General features: G+C 30.3%; 1 protein-coding gene across 4 annotated transcripts in view; it reads right to left on the bottom strand.

The window, feature by feature from the left end:
* LOC117173988 (serine/threonine-protein kinase Tao) overlaps positions 1 to 8,402 on the bottom strand; it is a 54,457-nt gene extending 46,055 nt beyond the window's left edge. For 2 of the 4 annotated variants that reach the window (XM_033362668.1, XM_033362671.1), the window contains exon 1: positions 7,953 to 8,110. The gene's annotated coding sequence lies outside the window, so the exon portion shown is untranslated. The other 2 variants (XM_033362669.1, XM_033362670.1) reach the window with 2 other exon arrangements.
* Positions 8,403 to 20,053: the final 11,651 nt, after the last annotated feature.

Raw genomic sequence — 20,053 nt, 5'->3', positions numbered from 1 at the left:
CCTTGGAGGAGATTATGTTGAGAAATAAAAAAAAAAAATTCTTAAAAACGTTGTTTTTCTTGGTCAGGCCGGAAACTTATCAATCCACCCTCGTATAAACAATCAATCGATTTCTCGAGAAATAGTTTCAGACCGCTTCTCATTTTGTAGAGAGGTCTGCATGCTTGCTCTTGTCAGCAACTTCGAAGAGGATGGTCGCATCGGCATTGTCGGTGAAGTTGTTGAAATCGATGAGTGCAAAATCGGCCGTCGAAAATACGAGCGAGGACGTGTAGTAGAAGGCTCATGGATTCTCGGAATGATCCACAGAGGACATTCCTGCAACTATCGGTTGGAAATCTGTCCCGATAATAAGAGAGATTAGGCTACTTTAATTGCATTAATAAAAAAGCATGTAGCGGAAGGGACAGAAACCATATCGATTCTTGGAAGGGATACATTAATCTCGAAGATCATGGATTTGTCCACAAAACTGTGAATCATTCCGAACAATTTGTGGATCCCGATTCCGGAGCGCACACACAAAACATCGAATCATCTTGGTGGTGGATGCGACGATTTCTCTCATGAGGAGGAGTGCGTAAGAGCAACATTGCAGATCATCTCTGCGAATTTTTGTGGCGGCGACGCGTAAAGAAAATAGTTGCTGATCCGTTTAAAGAATTAATTACTAACATAAAAGCATATTACCCTGGCCACTAAATATACTCAGCAGACTATTATAAAAAAAAACTTATAAGGAGTATACAATGAAGACAATAAATAGAATATACTCAGAATTTCTAATTAAAATAAATTAAAATATATTTAAAAATCCTAAAAGTAAAAAAAAAACAATCAAAAATCAATTTTCTTGGAAACTATCACCCGTAGAAAAAAAATTTTTTACACGCAAAAAAATGTGTATTTTTGTACGATTTACAACTTTTATTGGAAACATTTTGCGAGATTTTGCATATTGACTGAGATAAACGCAAAAAACCATATTTTTTATGGTTTCTTCGCAATTTCACCATGAAAATAGCCGAGTCGCCAATTTTCACTATCATTTTCGTAATCAGCACGTCAAAATACATAAGTATACGCAGTGTGAAGGAAATCGTCACGTTCACCTATTCGGAACTGCACCCAAATTTTTTATTTCAAAATTCTGGAGACCTCAGTTTCATTGATTTATTATTATTTAATATACTAATTAGATAAACTACATTTCTCGTAAACCTGAATTTTGCAGACTTGTTATTTTAAACGGAAAAAAGGAATGAGAGCTTCAACCAATCATGAACGAGTGTGACCGACAACAATAATTACGAGATGCATGATTTTAGAAATGTCCAAAAAGTTATTTAATTTTGTAGATCAATAATAACAGTTCTGAGATATAAAAAACATCTTTATGCACGGAGAGAAATTTCGGTTTCAGGCATTAGGCCACGTCCCTTTGCTCTCAGGTCTCAAGTTCTATGCTTTTAGATCAAAGAGTCCGATACTTTAAAGCATGTAAAAATTGTAGCTCCAAAATCACGCGCTTCCGTGAAACAATCTCTTGGAAATTCTCTCATTGTGGCAAAACCCAGTAAATGTCACGGAATTTTTTTTCAAGTCAAGGAATTTTTTTGAAAGCGTGCTCAACTTTTTTAAAACACAATATAAAACTGAATAAAAATGATTCATTTGTAAAAATCAAACATTCTTGCCAATATTTCATCATTTTAGTTAAAAATTAATCTTTGTGGCCTAAAATTTAATTATTCCAATTGAAAAACCATATTTTTACTTGAAATATCATCACTTTTTACTTTCTTATCAGATAAGGTATTAGATTTGTGTAAAATTTACCCTCTCCACCATTTTTTTCAAATGTCCAGGTTTTTAAGCCCCCTGAATCCGAAAAACAGGTTTTTACGAATGAGTCTCTTTATGTATGTATGTGGAGATTTTTAGTTTGTCAGCATGATAACCTTCCAAAGAATTGACAAATTGAATTGGCCTTTGGTATACTCTTTTATTGTCATAAACTAGTTCACGTTCGTTAGCCAGCCACTTTACATAAAAATTCAAAAAGTGAGCGCATTTTGAAAATTGTTGAGACCACTTTTTTCAAGATTCAAAAATTCTCCGTATGCCTATTCATAGTATTCAAAAAAGATAAACAATGTATCATAAAGACTTTTTTTATGAAAAAAATACCAGAGTTATAGCATTTACAAAATTCCAAAAAACAAAAGAAAATGAAGATTTTAAGCTAAATAACACACGATATGAAAAAATCATTAAAAGAAAAATGTTGCCTTTTGAATGCCCTGCGAGAATTTTATAACAACTTTTTGAGTTTTCTTGAAAAATCGAAAATTCAAATTTTGACAGCATAAAAAGAATGAAAAATCCAAAATTCCATTTTGCAGTCCAATTTTTTATGAATAACTTTTTGATAGGAAGCGTAGTTTTTGTTTTAATTGTGAAAAAGAACATTAAAAGTAGATCAATTAAATTTTTGGAAAAAACGACGCAATACACGAAAAAAAAAAAATTGTTCGGCCAAACAGGATATAAAAAGTCTTTATATCTAATTTTTAGAAAGGAGAAGTTAATTTTCTTCCAAACGTAAAAAATAAGATTAAAAAAAATTTAAGTTTTGGAAAAACGAAACAAGTTGCAATTAAATGTTCAATAATTTTGTTTTCTAACACGATACGCACTTTTTTTAAATTATAAAAATGAGACAATGAAAATACTTTTGTTTTAATACCAATGCATATTACGAATTGTAATAATATAAATTTATTGAAATGATAGGTTTTTCAGGGTAGCTTAGAATAAAAATTAATTGAAAATAAGGAGAAAATATTAAAGTAATCATAAAAAATAAAATTTGTACATTATCTTGCAATACCTGAATAAGCAGTAAGTACCAACCCGAGGCACAGTAGTAAATATAATATACAATACACATTCCATACAATTTTGATGAACATAATGTAGAAAATTTCACATTTTGGAAAAAATTGAGTGCGTGACACGAGCTACGTTATGAGAATATGTTCGTTAAATCCGAAGGAGCTTTAACAAAAGAGAATTTACAATCGCCAAATTGGACTTGTCGATTCTTGGAACTTTCATTTGAAAATGTGTGTGTACAAATGTTGGGGAAATGCAAAAACCGAGCGCGTAGCGCGAGTCAACTACAGTGACAAGAGCGAAATGCGATGAGAACGTGCCAGTGCAGCAGAAAGATTTTTAAAAATATATATCACTATTCTGTCGTTTTGAAGGAGAAACTGCACAACTGCATTTTTATCAAAAATTAGTTTTTCATGTGGTTGAATTCGTAATGAAAATATGAATTCAACTGTGCTAATCATTATTAAAAATTGTAATTAAATCTCGAGAGATTTAGGTCTCAATTAGCATACCTACAGCGATTTTCGAGAATTCCTGATGAAGAGACAATACATCTGCTGAAATTCTAGCATATCTACACGAATTTCAGGGTTTGGTATAGTGTTAAGCACGCAGATACTGACAAAAAAAAAAAAATTTGCGCAGATGGGTTTTACTCATGAGAATCCTCGGTATTTCTGCACACAGATTTCCTCAAATCGAACAGCACAACTACAGCTAATTCCTGTATTCAGCAGCAGATGTGTTTATTAGTAAGGATTCTCGGCGACTTTGTGCATTAATATCTATAATTTCTACAGTTTTGCATATCTCGTTTCGTTTTACATGCAGTTGTACAGTTTCTTCATTAGGACGGCAATATTGCCTTCAAAATTACTTTTTTTTTAAACTTAAGTTCGTAAGCACGATAACTTTTGAAAGAATTGACATATTTGATTTTCCTTTGTTGATACTCTTTTAGTGTCTTAAATTGAAGGTCAAGTTCGTTAGCTAGCCATTTTGGATTAAAATGTAAAAAGTGGAAGCACTTTCAACATTTTGGAGACCACTTTTTTTAGAAATTGAAAATTCAATGTACGGCTATTTATAATATTCAAAAAGACGAACAATTTATCAAAGATATAAATTTATTATTTAAGATATGAAAAAATCAGAGGAAGAAAAACGTTGAATTTTGAACACCCTACAAGATTATCGTAAAAACTTTTTGAATTTTTATGGAAAATTCAAATTTTCATTACACAAAAAATAATAAAAAATAAATTATTTAATTTTACTATCCAACTATGCTAGATATGACAAAATATAAGAGACAAAAATTGCGCAACCAAAACAAGATCTACAAATTTGTCCTTAATCATTTTTTGATAGGATGCGGCAAAAGCTGCTCATCCAAAAAAGAGTGAAAACTCATCCAACTTTTTCATCAATAATTTTTTGACAGGACGCGTAGTTTTTGTTTTAATCGTAAAAAATAACATACGAAATAAAAAAATTGAATTTTTTGAAAAATAACATAAGGTACGAAACAAAATGAAAAGACAGAACTTGTTCACCCAAAAAGGACCTATAAATATGTTATTAATCATTTTTAGTTAGGAATAGTAGATTTCCTCTTAATTGTAATAAATAAGATTAAGAATATAAAAAAATTAAATATTTGGAAAAACGACAACAAGAAACGAAAAAAATAAAAAGACAAAAGTTTTTCAACCAAAAAAAGATCCATAAATTTTTTATAAATTCTTGTTATAAAAACATATTAAAAACAAAAAATTAACTTTGGAAAAAGGACACAAGCTACAATAAAATTGTATTTAATAACATTTTTCGCCTAAATTATATCTACAAATTTGCTTACGCAATCCTTACGCTAGGATGGTTATTTTTAGTTTGAGTATTACAAAATAACATTGAAAATAAATTAATTAAATTTACGGAAAAACGACACAAGTTGCAATAAAATGTTAAATAATTATTTTTTAAAAATAGAATGCGCTTTTTTTAATGATAAAAATAAGAAAATGCAAATACTTTTGTTTTAATACCAATGCATATTCTGAATTGTAATATTATAAATTTATTGAAATAATATACATTTTTCAGGGTAGCTAAGAATCAAATTTAGAGCAAAAAGAGAAACAAATATTAAAGTAATCATTAAAAATCATGTTTTTACTTTATTTTGCAATATCTGAATAAGCAATCCCAGTAGTGCGAGGTACATAAATAAATTTAATATACATTTGATATAATTGTGCTCAACATAATACAGAACACTTCATATTTTGGACAATATCGGGTGCAAAGCACGAGATATGTGATGAGAATGTGTTCGTTAAACCCGAAGGAGCTTTAACGAAAGAGAATTCATAAGCAGCGAATTACAATGGTCGATGCTTCGATCCTTAATTTTAAAAGGTTATACACACAAATTTGGGGGAAATACAAAGATCGAGGGAGTAGCGCGAGGTGAATATATTATCGAGCGTGAATTCGTTTTTTTTTTTTTTAACACAACTATTCCAGATGAAGATTAATAATCTTAGTAGAAATTTCATCACTTTGATTGCAAAGTTATATTTCTTAGTTGAAAGTATAAACTACCTGGTTGAAAATTCACGTCTTTTATTAGAATATTATTTTTTTGGTAGAAAATTAACCTTCTTTGTCGAAAATTTATCCGTTTGCTTGAAAATTCAAGTATTCCAGTTAAATATTCATAATTTTACTTGTGAACTCATCTTTTTGATTGAGAATAAAACTGCTCGGTTGAAAGTTAAACATCTTTGTTACAATTTCAGTTAAAAATCCAACTATTTGGTTGAAAATTAATCTGGTTTAGAAAAATATTCAACTGTCTGGTTGGGAATTCATATATTTTGTTTAAAAATCGTATATTTTAGCATAAAATTAATCTTTTTGGTCGAAAATTGAGCTATTTAACTAAAAATTAATCTATCTTGTTCAAACTGCAACATTTTTATTGAAAAAGTAGGAAGCTGAAGCGATTTGAATTTAATTTTAAGTATAAAAGGCTAAAATAAAAATGTGTTTGAAACTTAAAATTAATTCCAATTAATTAATTGAAATATTGCAGTTGAAGTTTTTTTTTATATTTCCGCTTAATTGTAACTATAAAGAATCTCTTTGGCCTCTGAAAAACATTACCGAAAGTTATTGAGATGAAACTTTCTAATTTTTAAAATCTACAAAATTTGATAAATTTCATCGCTAATATACTAAAATATTTATTTGTTAACATATTATGGTGTTTAAACTTGATAAGTTAAGTGAAAGATTGAAAATGCATTTTTAATTTTATAAAGATTTTTAAAAATTGTCCTTTTTATATAATAATACATAGATGTTGATAGTGAAATTGGCTCTAGGATCACAAAAAATTGAAATCAATTTGTCATTATATATTATGCAATTTTTTTAAGATTGTGGTTTGAAAATTTCATTTTAAATAACGTCGACTACTTGAAATCCATGTTATGTTTCTTGAACTCGAAAATATTTTGTATTTCAAAGCGCAACCTCTTTTCATTGATTATTATTATTATTATTATTATTATTGAATATATTATTCAGATAACCTTACATTTCTCATAATCCTGAAGTTTGCACACTTTTTTTAAATGGCAATTAATCGAAAATGGCGCCATGCGTTTTTTAATAATTGGATTGGATAGAATTTTACATTTGAGATTTTTTAATTTAGAACGATGAAAATATCAAGTATTCTTGTTTAAAGTGCTCAAATTGAAATGCCCCACTTCGAATGATTCAATCTGAAACTATTCAGTTTGGAATGTTTTTAATTTAAATATATCGTCAAGTCCCTAAGACTTAAGCTATCGTTTGAAAATTGCACAGTTTTGTGTGACTTAAATTCAAAAATATACAAATTCTGTGTTGTTTAAGCAAAAAAAAAAAAAAACAATAATAAAATTAGTGAACAAAATTGAACTTTTCCACTGTATTGATGAAAAAGTATTTTTCAGACATTGGATAAAATATTGCAAAAATGATCTTTTTAACAAATTAAAAAAAGTTTGCAACCTCTTTTATAACCCGAATCATAAATCACTCCAAAACAAATATAATCCTTATTCTAATTTGCACATACATACACCCACACACAAAATAAAAGCCCCCCGCAAATTCCACAAGCCAGATCCAATATTTCAAATCCCTTCAAGGTTAACCATCTGAGTCCCAAGAATGTACATAATTTCACTTTTTTCAATCACACTAAATAGAAAACAAAGTGAACAAAGTGCACTAATTCGACCCAAAGTGAAATCATAACGAAATCGACCCCGAATACTCCCAAAACAAAAACCACACCAACCTGATAACCCGAATCTGGATATTAAAGAGTACCAAAAACTCGCTTTTCATCTAAATTCTACAAATCGAAACTCCGCTCGACCCTTTTTGTCAAAGATATTTATTTGTTCGCGTTGTTGTCACGCACTGCTCACGTCATTTGTGCGAATGTGACACATACCTTCAAGTTACTTGCCGAGAATAGGCTTGGCTACTTTTGCTCGCTTTTGCCCGCTTTCCTATCCACAATCAAGTTCAGATTTGCGTCGGAACTCTCAAATTCTCTCCGCCAAGAGATATCGAGATTCTGATATATAATCAACGGGTATACATCAGCGGAAGCTTGGACCTTATCAATTTGGTCTGCTCACATTCCCACACTCAACAACACCGAATTCCGGAAACTCTCCTCAGCGTACTTTCATTACGAATTTCGAAATTGAGAAAATCGAAAATTTTAGACCGAGCCAAAAAATGGAAAATCCGATTTCCCGATAAAATTTTACAAGCACATACACACTAATGCCGATTGCGGGTCTCCGTAATGTAAGGAGGGTTGGGTCGCTCAAACCTCGGCTCAAACGAAGCAACGGACAAGGCAACAAGATTCAGAAAATTGAGCGACGTCGACGTCGATCGACTTGGTCAACTTCCTCGAATTTGTTGTCTCCCTCTGGCGACTATAGTCATATCGTCAAAAATTGTCGACTTACCCTTATCACAAAATTTTACTCATTTCATTCGTCATTGCCTTTTTCCTGAGGTTTTGTATTTTTGTTTTCTCGCCCGGGAGGCACTGCCGCCGGGAAATCTCGGAATCTCGCGCGCCACACTACTCACTCTCAAGATTTCAAGAAAGAAAATAAATATACTATTCACCTCCAAAATGGCGAGAGGATAATGCAGGGAAGCATGCGCGCTGCTCGGAGTGCCTCTTCCGCCGACGACGACGACGTTTCACCAAATCCCGAGACGAAACGATCCCGAGATATTCACCATATTATTTGATTAGTTCCGAGTCGCAGACCCGATATCCTGTCGCGAGAAGACGAGACTGTCGTCGTCGTGCGAGTTTATGCAAAATTGTGTAAAATACTAAACTTCTGAAATCGCACTCCGAAAAGTACACGCCCTGTACATACGTGCCATGCACGCACGCACACATGCATAGAATCGGAGTCAGATCAGAGGCGCTACGAACAAGGAAAGAGTAAGATAGAGAAGAGAAAAACAATTCGTAAATTAGTTATATCAAATATAATAACTGAGTAAGAATTTCCGAGCTTTGAGATCGTGGGAATATCGAATAGAGAGATGAATTAATTGAATAATGTATTTTTAATTACAGAGAAATAATAAAGTTAGATAATGTTAAAAAGAAGATATCTGCTTTATCGAGCGAAAATGTTTCACTCATGGGCATAGGAAACAAGGGTCTAGGCATGCCATTGCGGAGGTGATGCAATGAGGGGGGAGGTCCGCCACCTTTTGATGTCCCGCGGCAAAAATGGCAGCGCCCACATGTTTATATTTTCATGCACAGTTTGTCGGTAAAAACGCTCGTGCACATAATCAAATGACACATCGTAAGATGGCGGCTCTCCCAACTCATGGAATTCTCCCCCCTCCCGTTTGTTTATGGAGTTTAATAGTTTATAGTCTGTTCATTTTAGAAATGAGGTTTCCAATAATATAATTAACTATTTAATTCAAAATCTCCTTTAAATTAAAGATTGTTAAGAAAATTACTAGGGGTTGAATGCAGCGAGAAAAAAGCTTTCAAGATTAAGCAACAAATAAATGACTGTACTATATAAATGTATATATGATGTTCGGTTCAATTTAAATAAATATATACATTATATTAAATAATATTAAATCCATTCTCTGATTTATTAGTTTTTTCATTGACGTTTTACCAAATTATTCCCTCAAACATTTTAATTACAATTACTATTACCTTTAAAAAAATATTTTCTTTGAAACTTGATATTGTTAAGATTTTAAAGGTACAAAGATTCTTTACTGTGCAACTCAAGATGTAGTCTTACATATTTTAATTATTATTATATTTATATTCGATATACGTCATATATTTTTTATTAATTCTTCTGATCACGTATATGTTTTAAATACTTTTGTCATTGAGGTCTTTAATATTATTAATTTTTTCATTAGCTACATTAACAATTTAAAAAAAATTATTTTTTTTTAGCTTTAACAAATCGCAAAATCAATCATATGAGCAAAATAAATCACAAAAATATAAAGTTTGAACTGCTTTCAAAATGTATCTCAAAATTAAATTTTATTCATATTAAACTACATATTTTCATGACTTTTTCTTTTTTTAAATAATTAGTAATCGTTACTCTTAGTTTTTCATATTTTTTTTGTTTATTTGAAAACAGCATCAAATTTGTAATTATTTTTGCTTTTTCTTAATGCAATACAATGAAAAAGACAGACCTACTTTTTGTGGCGCCATCTGTTGGATTAGTTTAACCGACAATTCCCCTCCGGATCATAGAAGAGTTGGGGCGATGCATGGGGCTGGAAAGCACCTAATTAGATGGGAATATGCATGCTGCCATTCTGGTTCCCCGCCAAATTCAAAATCGATAAATTGATATTCAATTTTATACACTTACATGATATATATTATTTATTTTTAAATTATACTGAAGCATTGTTATCAAAAAATAAATTATAAATAAAATTACGTGATATAATATATGAAATATTTGAATTCGACTATATGATTTTTTAACCCACACATTTGCCAAAAAGTAGCTCTTGCAAAAATTATTATTGCAAACGAAATTTTACTCAGTTTATAAATAGGCGTGCGCTAAAATTATAATGATATGATTTTTAAAATAAATATTAACAAATAATAAAATAATAATAGACTATAGGTCAAACATTAATATAACACTTTTTCAAGAGTTTATTATGATAGCTATTTATATTTCACGTCATACGTCTTTTTTATTTGCGTGGATTCTGTAGAAAAGCGCGTTCCTATCCTTACTTTCTTCTGGATCTCATTTCGCTTTAATATATCAAAACAATGCTCATAGGCAATTTAATTATATGTAAACATAATCTTTACACCCCCTATATTTAAATTATATTGTGATAGTCATAAATATTAGTAATAACTTCGCATAATCTTGAATTTAAATTCGGTTTCCATTTGTCGCGTCTACAACTTATGACCCACATTGACAGTCTTTTTCTTCGCCTTAGTGGAAAACGGTCAAGTTTAAATCCATCCTCGCTTCTATTTTTACAAAACGGAGCACTGCAACAGACCATTTTTCTTATATTCCAAACTTAATTTTAATTAAACTATACGACATGCTTATCACACTGTTTCCGGCGAACTGTCCAGGAACCAGAATGGTGGTTGCATTTTCCTGTCTAATATTAAATATAGTACCCTACCGATGCTTGTCCCCTACTCTCTGACCGTCTCTTTAATCGCTTCTACTGAAAAATTGGCCTGCTAACCCTAAGGTCCCTTTCTTCTAGGACGGTCACATAGAAACCTTACTAACGTCTCCAGTCAGTAATAAAACCGATTTCGCTTTTTAAATTGCCGCATTTTTTGGCACAATAAACAGTTTCAAAAATTTTAATGATTAAAACTTTTTTTTAAACTCTGAACCTGCGACTTACGTGCATCATTACCTTTGATGACCTACGTTACCAATAGTTTCGGTCAAATGGAGTACATGAATTTGATAAGTTGGCAGCCCTTCCTTCAAGTTCTTTCCGAGGCGAAAGTTCTTTAAAGCCATGTGACGAGAGAGTCACGTGACCAAACCTGGTCTACAATTTTTCTTTCCCAACTTACGTCTAAACGAAATGAGGTATCGCTTTGAAAGTTTGGGAAATGAAAGAGGAGGTAATAAAGTCCATGTCTCTGCTTTGTTCCGGTAGAAATTTTGAGAAAAAATTTTTTTTGAAGAAAATACCAGTGGAAGTTTTCTTTCCCAACTTACGTCCACGCGGAATGAGATATCGCGTTAAAAGTTTGGCACGATAAATAGAAGGTATGCAAGAATCTGTCTCTGGTCCTAAATAATTAGAATAGTAAAAAAAAACCCTACCGAAAGAAATCTTTGAGTTTTCTTTAGCGAAATAGCTTGGCCTATTTGAGTCTATAAACAAAGTCGATTTGAAACAAAATAGTCTCGGAGATAGTTTGAGAGATTTGGGTCCTTTTCAAGATCCTTTTAGTGGTCGTTTTAAGAGTAGTGTGACGGTAATATAATGTTCCTTTGTATTCGTCACGTACCGCGCGGGCAGAGTTATTTACAGTAATTGGTCGTGGCTAATCCGCTCTCCCTTTTTAAATTTATTTTCAAATTATTAACACTTTTTTTTAATTGATGAATTTTCTCATTATACTTATTTATAATTATGACTTATATACTGATATACAATTTTCTAGTTGAATTCAAAAATGTTGTCTTTTTTGGCGTATCTCATTCCATTTACGAGAAACGTTCTAATAATTCCAATTTTAAGCATTAAAAAAAAAAAAGTTAGATATCTGAAGTCATCGAAACCCATAGATTCCGAATTATTATGTTTTAGGCTGTTAACTATGAAATTAAAAAAATCTACTTCTAAATTTTAATCCGAAAGCTTAACAAAGAATCCTTGAGTGTCGGCTACTCTATTGAGATAGCCTCTCTGCTCGTTATTTATGATCGTATTCTTATTTCAATTTCGGAAAGGATATTTTAAAGCCTTCAGACCATTTAAACGAGCTTCCTGGACCTTTAAAAATATCTACCTGAGTGCCTGCGGAGAATTTCTTTGAGATTCTTTGACCTAAAGAATTTTTAGTATATACTCAAAGATTCTTTTCGGTAGGGAAGTGTTTTTTTATAACTATATTTTGGAGAGATACCGACCGTGCTGCCGTCAAACCCTGCAAGCAATTTGCAATATTGCGAATGGGCTAGTTATGAGGTTTATATTGACCGAAGTGGGGCAAAACAACAAAAATCGCTCACGAACATTACGCACAAATAATTCAAAAACTAATGTTTGCACTTGAAATGCAAATAAACATGTTTAGTGTGACATACGTATCAGCCTGGTATCAGCTGTGTCAAAACAGCACTAGCGCAGCGAGTAGACAACTTCGAACTTCTAGGGGTCTGTAGGTAAAGCAGGTTACATGATTACCGTCAGAGAAAGCTAAAAGTCAAACTTCTGCTGTAAAACCTAAATGTATCCGTCGATAATCATTATTTGCATAAATAAACTTTTTTCTTCCTCCAACTCTTTTCAAGACCACAAATGATCCTTTAATATTTATTAACATTTCCCGAAAAAAACTGATCACGTGGCCTTAAGTTCGTTCAGACAGTAGAACCAAAGATGATCTTTGGTAGAACTGTTGTGGGGGGTAAGATTTTCACATCGGAAAGAGCATGAAGGAAGGGTTGCCAACTAATAAAATTCATGTTCTCCTAAAAGATTTGCTCTATTGTGGCCACTATGAGTATTCATATAAACAAGTACTTTTGACTTCAATCAGTAATCAATCCGATCTCACTTTTTAACAAGTAGCACCCAACAAGTTTGTTGGAAGAATAGACACTTCCGAATTTATTAAGTTATTCAAACTTAAAAAAAAATTGAATCTGACACATGAATTTTATGCGTTGGCAACCCTTCTTTTACCCTCTTTCCGAGGCGAAAGTTTTGCTCCCCCCAACAGTTCTGCGTGCGTGTAGCTAACCTTCCGCTCGTCAATGTAAAACTGACCAATGAAACATTTCATTAAGTGCTCGATCACTAGAGATAGCAAAAGAGATAAAAATAATTGAAATTTGTAACAATGAGACACAGTAAAGGATAGTCGTAGAGTACTCATCTATGAAAGAAATAGAAAAAGATTGAAATTTACTTTAGGGACCGTACTTAAATTACGTACGTAACAGCTCAAGGAGTGGGGGTCGAGATATTTTTCAAGAGTTATTCGGAAGGGGGTGGGGGGCTTTCATTTATGTACTTAATTTTTGAAAATTCTCAAGGGAAACATATAACTCTCAGTTATCCCACAGAAGTTTAATTTGAATTTAACATATTTACGCGCCAGGAAAACGTGGTGAGTGGAAAACGAACGTAGCTAAAAACAGTTTGTTTGAAGTCAAGCAATTATATTGGCCAGGCAAAAGCCAGGGATTTAACAAACAATAATCTTCAAAAGTTAGGGAATTTACATAACTTTAACCAACTGTCAAGAATGAGAAATTAGATATTTTTCAATTTTAATTTGAAAGTTTCATTTCCTTTATAAAAAAATCTAGATTAAACATGTTACAAGCTTAAGTTTTTGGTCTACAAATGCATGGTCAGGGAAAATCAGAAATTTATCGCGGAAAAATTAGGGAATTTTGAAAATGAACTATGTGGCATTATGTATTTCTTTGCAAATTCAACAATTTGGTTAAGTCATCCTTTTTGGTTTAAAATTGACCTGTTTTGTTAAAAATCCGTCTTTTTGGGTTGAAAATTCAACTATTTTCGTAAAAAATTTACTTTTTGAATACAAATTAGACGTTTGCACCGCCGGCCATCTAGCTTCAAGCCGGCTTCGCCGCTGATTCGAAAACATCGCCATCGGCGCGCCGGCGTAATGGTATATATTTACATGGTAACGGATTTCATCCCGTCAGATCATCCGATGTCTTTTGATTGGTTGCGGCAATCCCGGGATCAATTAGGAGTTAAATTAAACGGATTTAAATAAATATCTTATGATGGAAATTGATCTTTTTTTCTACATTTTTTATGTTTTCCAAGGTATATGTCAATAAAAATACTAAGCTAGACCGTTGCGCCGCCTCGCCGCCGTCGAACAGTAAAGAAGGCGGCGCGCCACCCGCCGCAGGACAAAAATTTTATCATTCTTGGATCAAATCGCAACCATTCCGTTAAAAATTAAACAATTTGGTTAAAAGGTAATCCTTTTTGGTTGAATATTTGACTGTTTTGTTTAAAATTCATTTTTTGACGTTGAAAATTTATCTGAAATCTTTTGTGGATCAAAATGCAACTTCTTTTTTTTTATTCGTCTTTTTCATTTAAAACTTCATATATTTGAGCAGAAATTCATCTTTCTGAGCCAAAAATGCAACTATTCTGTTGAAAATTTGTCTTTAATTAAAAAAATCATCTAAGGTGAAGACCCCAGTTAATGACACTATTATAGCTTTCAGTAGTTCAAAATTTTGCTTTTTATTGATGCGGACGCTTCAATCACGAGTTTTTCTGTAAGTATAAGTGAAGCAGTTGTTTCTTAATATTTAAAAGCATGATGGCAGTTATGTCTGCATTGCTTATTAATAATTATTGACGTTTTGTGTGCTTCAAACGAGTGGAAGCGTTATAGTGACAATTCTATTAAACTGCTTTGAAAATTATTACCCGGACATATTTAAATGCAATTTAATATTGAAGCATGCTGGTTTTTACGAAGCGTTCATTTACATTTTGATTTCAACTAAACTTTTTAATAAATAAATAAATTAATCCAGGGTGTCACTCACTGGTCACATGCCACATACTGGAATTTTGAATTCAAACATACTGCCACATACCTTATTTTAGTAAAAGTTGCATCTTTTTGATAAAAATGAAACTGTTTGGTTGAAAATCCAATAATTTTGTTAAAATGTCATTCTTTTTTTTTGAAAATTCAACTATTTCGTAAAACATTTACTTTTATTAAAAATTAATATATCTTTTTAAAATGAAAATTAAACTATTTTTTTAAATTTTGTGTTTTTGGTTCAACATTTTTTTTCATCTGCAAATTAAAATATTTCAAGTTTTTTTTTGTTAGTTTATACTTTATAAGTTCAAAATGAAAATATTTGGTAGAAAATGCATTATTTTTATGGAAATTCGTGTATTAGGTTAGAAAATTATTCTAGTTTGAAGAATGAATAAAAATGTCTTTTTTGGTCGAAAATTCAACTGCTTGGTTAAAAATTCGCCCTTTTTGGAATAGAAAATTCACCCTTAATGCTAGAGAAGACATCTTTCAACTCTCTCCTAAAAAACTTGTCTTATGGTCTTGAGAATTCAAGTATTTTATGTTAAATTTTATTTTTCTTGTTGGAAGATTTGCCCATTAAGTTGAAAATTCATCTTTTTTAGTTGAATATTTAACTACCTTAATGAAGTCGTCTTTTTTGGTCGAAAATTGAATTATTTTATTAAAAAATATATTTTTTTTATTCAACTAGTTAAAAAATTTCCTTTTGGTAGAAAATTCATCTTTTATGGTAGAAAAGTAATCTTCCTTAGATGAAAATATACTTTGTTTTTTTTTAAATGTAACTGTTTTCGAAAAAAATCGCCTTTTTGGCTTAAAAATTTAACAATTCGGTAAAAAGTTCAGCTATTTCGTTGAAATTTCTTCTTTTTGATGTAAATTTAACTTTTCAGGTTGAAAATTCATCTCCGGCAGAAAATCTTGGAATGACAGAAATGTAATTTTCTAACGTAATTTTTTACTAGTAAATTTTTGTCGAGAATTTGCTTAGGAGTCATCTAAAAATAACGTAAGGTGATTTTTTACGGGATGGATTCTTTCTGTTTTTCATCAATTCAGAAAGCAGTTCAACTTTCAAAGTGGCGGTAGCAAATTTTCAACCAGAAAAGATTAGCTTACAAACAGAATGTAATAGTTGATATTTTAAAAGGAGAAAGATTTTCATTTGAAGTCAAAAACAGTTGAATTTAATAAAAAAGACAAATTTTTAAGAAGACACTTGAACTCTCAAAAAAAAAAAAAATTCAGTCAACAAAGAAAAGAATGTCAGCCAAAATGTAGAATTTTCAACCAAGAAGATTTATTTTCTACTATATAAAAGATTAATTCTCAACAAAATACATTAATCTTGAACCAAATTGTGTAATATTTTCCGGCTAAAAAGTCGAGCTTTCTACCAAAAAGATATATTTTCAACGAAGAAGATTAATTTTATATTAAACAAGACGAATTCTAATTAAAATGGATACATTTCTAATGAAATAATTGAATTATCAATCAAGAAGATTAATTTTTAAACAAACTACATAAATTTTAAACCATATAGTTTATATAGTCTACCAAATTGTTAAATTTCTATGAAAAAAATATAAATTTTACATACAAAACAGTTAAATTTACAAACCCAAAAATATAAAATTTCAACAACAAAATTTAATTTCAAATCAAAGAGAATAATTTGCAACCAAACGGTGTTATTTTGAACAAAAAATTGGTTTTTTGCGAAAAAATAAGAATATTCAACAAATTCCATTAATTTTTAAGCAAATAGTAGGATAATTATCAACCAAGAAGATTAATTTTCTCAAAAGAAAGAAAGAATTTTCAATCAAATAGTTCAACGTTTAGTCTAAAAAAGATCACTCTTTAGCCAAAAATGAGCTAGTTAAATTATCGTGGAAAACCAGTCATTTATAATTTAAAAAACCGATTTTTTATAAAGCAGTCGAATTCTTAACACCAAAAATGAATTTTTAATCAATAAAATTAAATTTTTTACCAAATAGTTGAATGTCCAAAGCAAAAAGACGAATTTTCTACAAAACAGTTAAATTTGTACTCAAATTTAAACACTATAAATAAAATATATGAATAAATGGGAATGCATTGCATTATTATATTCAGTTTGAAGAGTTATTTTAAATCATTGTGTAAGTTTCCGCCCACACCTTGAATATACATTCGCTAAAGATAATTCACAACGGCCACAATAACTTTTTGAATAATTCAATTAATGGCACTCAATAAGAAAACTCGACTATTTTTCGTTAAAAGTTCATTCTTTTTGGTTGAAAAGTTAATTATTATATTTATGGCTGAGGATTCCTTTTTTTTGTTAAAAATTTAATTACGTGGTTTTTGTTCGAAAATTATTTTTTGGGGTTGAAAATTCAACTCTTTTAGTAGAAAATGTGATTATTTGTTAAAAATTCAACTGTTTTCTAAAAAATTAGTCTTTTTAACTTAAATATTCAACAATCTTCAATTGTTTGGTTGAAAGTGAAATTTTTCTGTTAAAAACTAATCTGTGGTGATCGACGATTCAATCAATTTGTCGAAAATTCGTCTTTTGGGTGAATTCAACTTGTACTTGGTTGAATGTTGAACTTTAATCATATTTCCGGTAGAAAATAAAAATAATTGGTATAAAGTGGAACTACATTATAAAGAATACAATTTTTATTAAATATCCATCATTTCAGTTATACATTAAATTATTATTTTATTTTTGTTAAAAAATGTAAATTTTAAGTTGGAAACGCAACTATAAGGTTAAAAATTTATAAATTTTGTTGATAATTAATCTTTTTTTGCAATATTATTCTTAATGTTTGAAAATAGTTGAAAATCTATTGATTTCATTTTAAAACAATTTTTTTATTGATTCTTTTAATTCACTATAGCAATTTTGGTTTTTAATTTAAGAACTATATTTTGGTAAAAAAATCTTATTCTTCTTTAGTTGGAAATTCATTTTTGGTAGAATATTTTTAGTTGAAAATTCAACTATCTGGCTGATAAAATCAACCATTTGTTTGAAAATTTATCTTTTTGGCAGAAAATCATCTCTGCTTAAAAATGTTAATATTTGTTTAAAACTTCATTTTTTAGTTTAAAATTTAACTACATAGGGTTAAAAATGTATGTAGTTTTTTTTTAAATTCGTCTTTTTTCGTACAAAATTATTCTTTTTGTTTGAAAATGGTTGCAAATTTATCAATTTGGTTAAATTTTGTTGGTCTTGTTGTGATTTCTGTTTGAAAATTTAACTTTTTTCTGGAAAATACCTATCTTCGGTTAAAAATTTTTTAGTTTGGTTGAAAATTCATCTTTTTGTTATAAATGTATTTGTTTGGTTGAGAATTTAACTCTTTTGTTGAAAATGCATTTGTTTGGTTAGAAATTTAAATATATAATATATAATATTGAATAATAATAAGAATATATAATGTAATATAAATATTACACGGCCTGAAATGTTGCGTGGTCTGACATACTTTCTGAGTAGTCCGAAATCAAAAAGTGTGCATTGGAAAAGTAACTTTATTTGATAAACAAAATTTCCAGTTTTCTTAGCTAAAATTTGTTAAGTATTAAAAAATAAACAAAAGTCCTTTCTATTTTTCCCAGGCTTCATGATAGTTAAATTTTCAGTAAATAAATTTTGAACCAAAAAAATTAATTTTCACAAAAATGTTAAAGTTTTCAACCAAGGAGTTAAATCTTCAAAGCACATTCTAGCAGCTGGTAATGGTAAACTCCTTTATTGCTTGGCCCTCGGTGTGCAGACATCTTGCCAATTGACGTCACAACTTTGAAAAAACTAATATCAGAGATGAGGTGGGAGATTGCTTATGCCGTGTATTTGATTTCGACCGACTTACCCCAACGCGCCCTGTTTGCTTTAGCCTTCCGGGAACTAAAATTAAAGGTCCAAAAGCGCGCCCTGTTTGCCTTATTGTTATTTTTCGGGAACTAAAATAAAAGGTGGCTTACCTGCTACTCACTTCGTAAAACAGGGTACAATTTGATAAAGTCGGTAGAGAAGATCGGAGTTGGTAACAATAATACATAATAAAATAATAAATTAAGAAAAATGTATCAAATCTACTCCTTTAAAATTAATTATTTAACTAAGCTTTGGCTTTAATGATTTTCTAAACTAGAAAATGTTATCATAAAAAAGATAATTTTTTATTGATTATCTCCAGTTCTTAGAATAATATAATTATTAATTAATTTATAATTAATACTATGAATAATCATACCTAATTGTTTTGATCCATGTTATTTAAATTTAAATTCATTATTGTGTTTTTAAAGATAAGGAATTTATACAATAATAATTAGAGTATGATTTTCAATTCAATAGATTCTATATATTAGAAGCTATTCAATATCAATATTATTAATATTTTACATAATTTTCATTAGATAATAAAGCTTTAACTTTGACCAATTTTTAATTTTAAAATTGTAATCGCTTCGAATTAAAAATTATTTTTCAATTACATTATTCAATTTTTATCACTCTGAATTAGTCTAATTTTAAAAATTGAAGTTGGTCATTTTTTCAGAGATTCTGATACAAAAATCTTTTAATATATGTATTTTTCTTAAATTTCAAGCAAATTCAATTAGAACTTAGTCAATATCGTAAAAAAAATTAAAAATCTTAGTATTTGATATTTCCATACGAATAGGAGAGAAATACTGCCTTGATTTGGAAGAACACCGTTAACTGCATTTTGGATAAGGCCCTTGAGCCGCCTACCGTTAATTGCTTCAGGTGACTTTATCCGATTTGCATTTAACGGTGTTTTTCCAAATCACGGCAGAATAGGCATGTTGTTGCCGGATCTAAATAACGAGCGGGCTGTTCTACCTAGATTTTGGATTGCTAAACCTCTATTGCTTTTGCAAACCAACATGGTCCACTCCCCCTTGTAACATATGATCAATCCCCGCGCCCAAGTTAGGTAGCATGAGGCTAGTCCCCTCCTATTCCAATGTCAATCAGAGGCGGTGGAGCCTTGCCAAGGGGACACAGGGGCCAATGTCTCCCATCGAAATCGACCAGGGAGGGCCAAAGTCTTGATTTGCCTACTCGTAAATCAAATTCTTAAACCAAAGATAATAATGTCTTTGCTTAAACTCATCCGATCGTAGGATATAGAAACCTTTCAATTCTTTTTTGCTTTGTTTAATCTTTGAAATTTATCT

The sequence above is a fragment of the Belonocnema kinseyi genome, chromosome 5 (genome assembly GCF_010883055.1).
Source record: "Belonocnema kinseyi isolate 2016_QV_RU_SX_M_011 chromosome 5, B_treatae_v1, whole genome shotgun sequence".
Taxonomy (NCBI): Eukaryota; Metazoa; Arthropoda; class Insecta; order Hymenoptera; family Cynipidae; genus Belonocnema; species Belonocnema kinseyi.
Note: the sequence above shows the minus strand (reverse complement) of the source record. Positions and strands in the feature narration are given on the sequence as shown.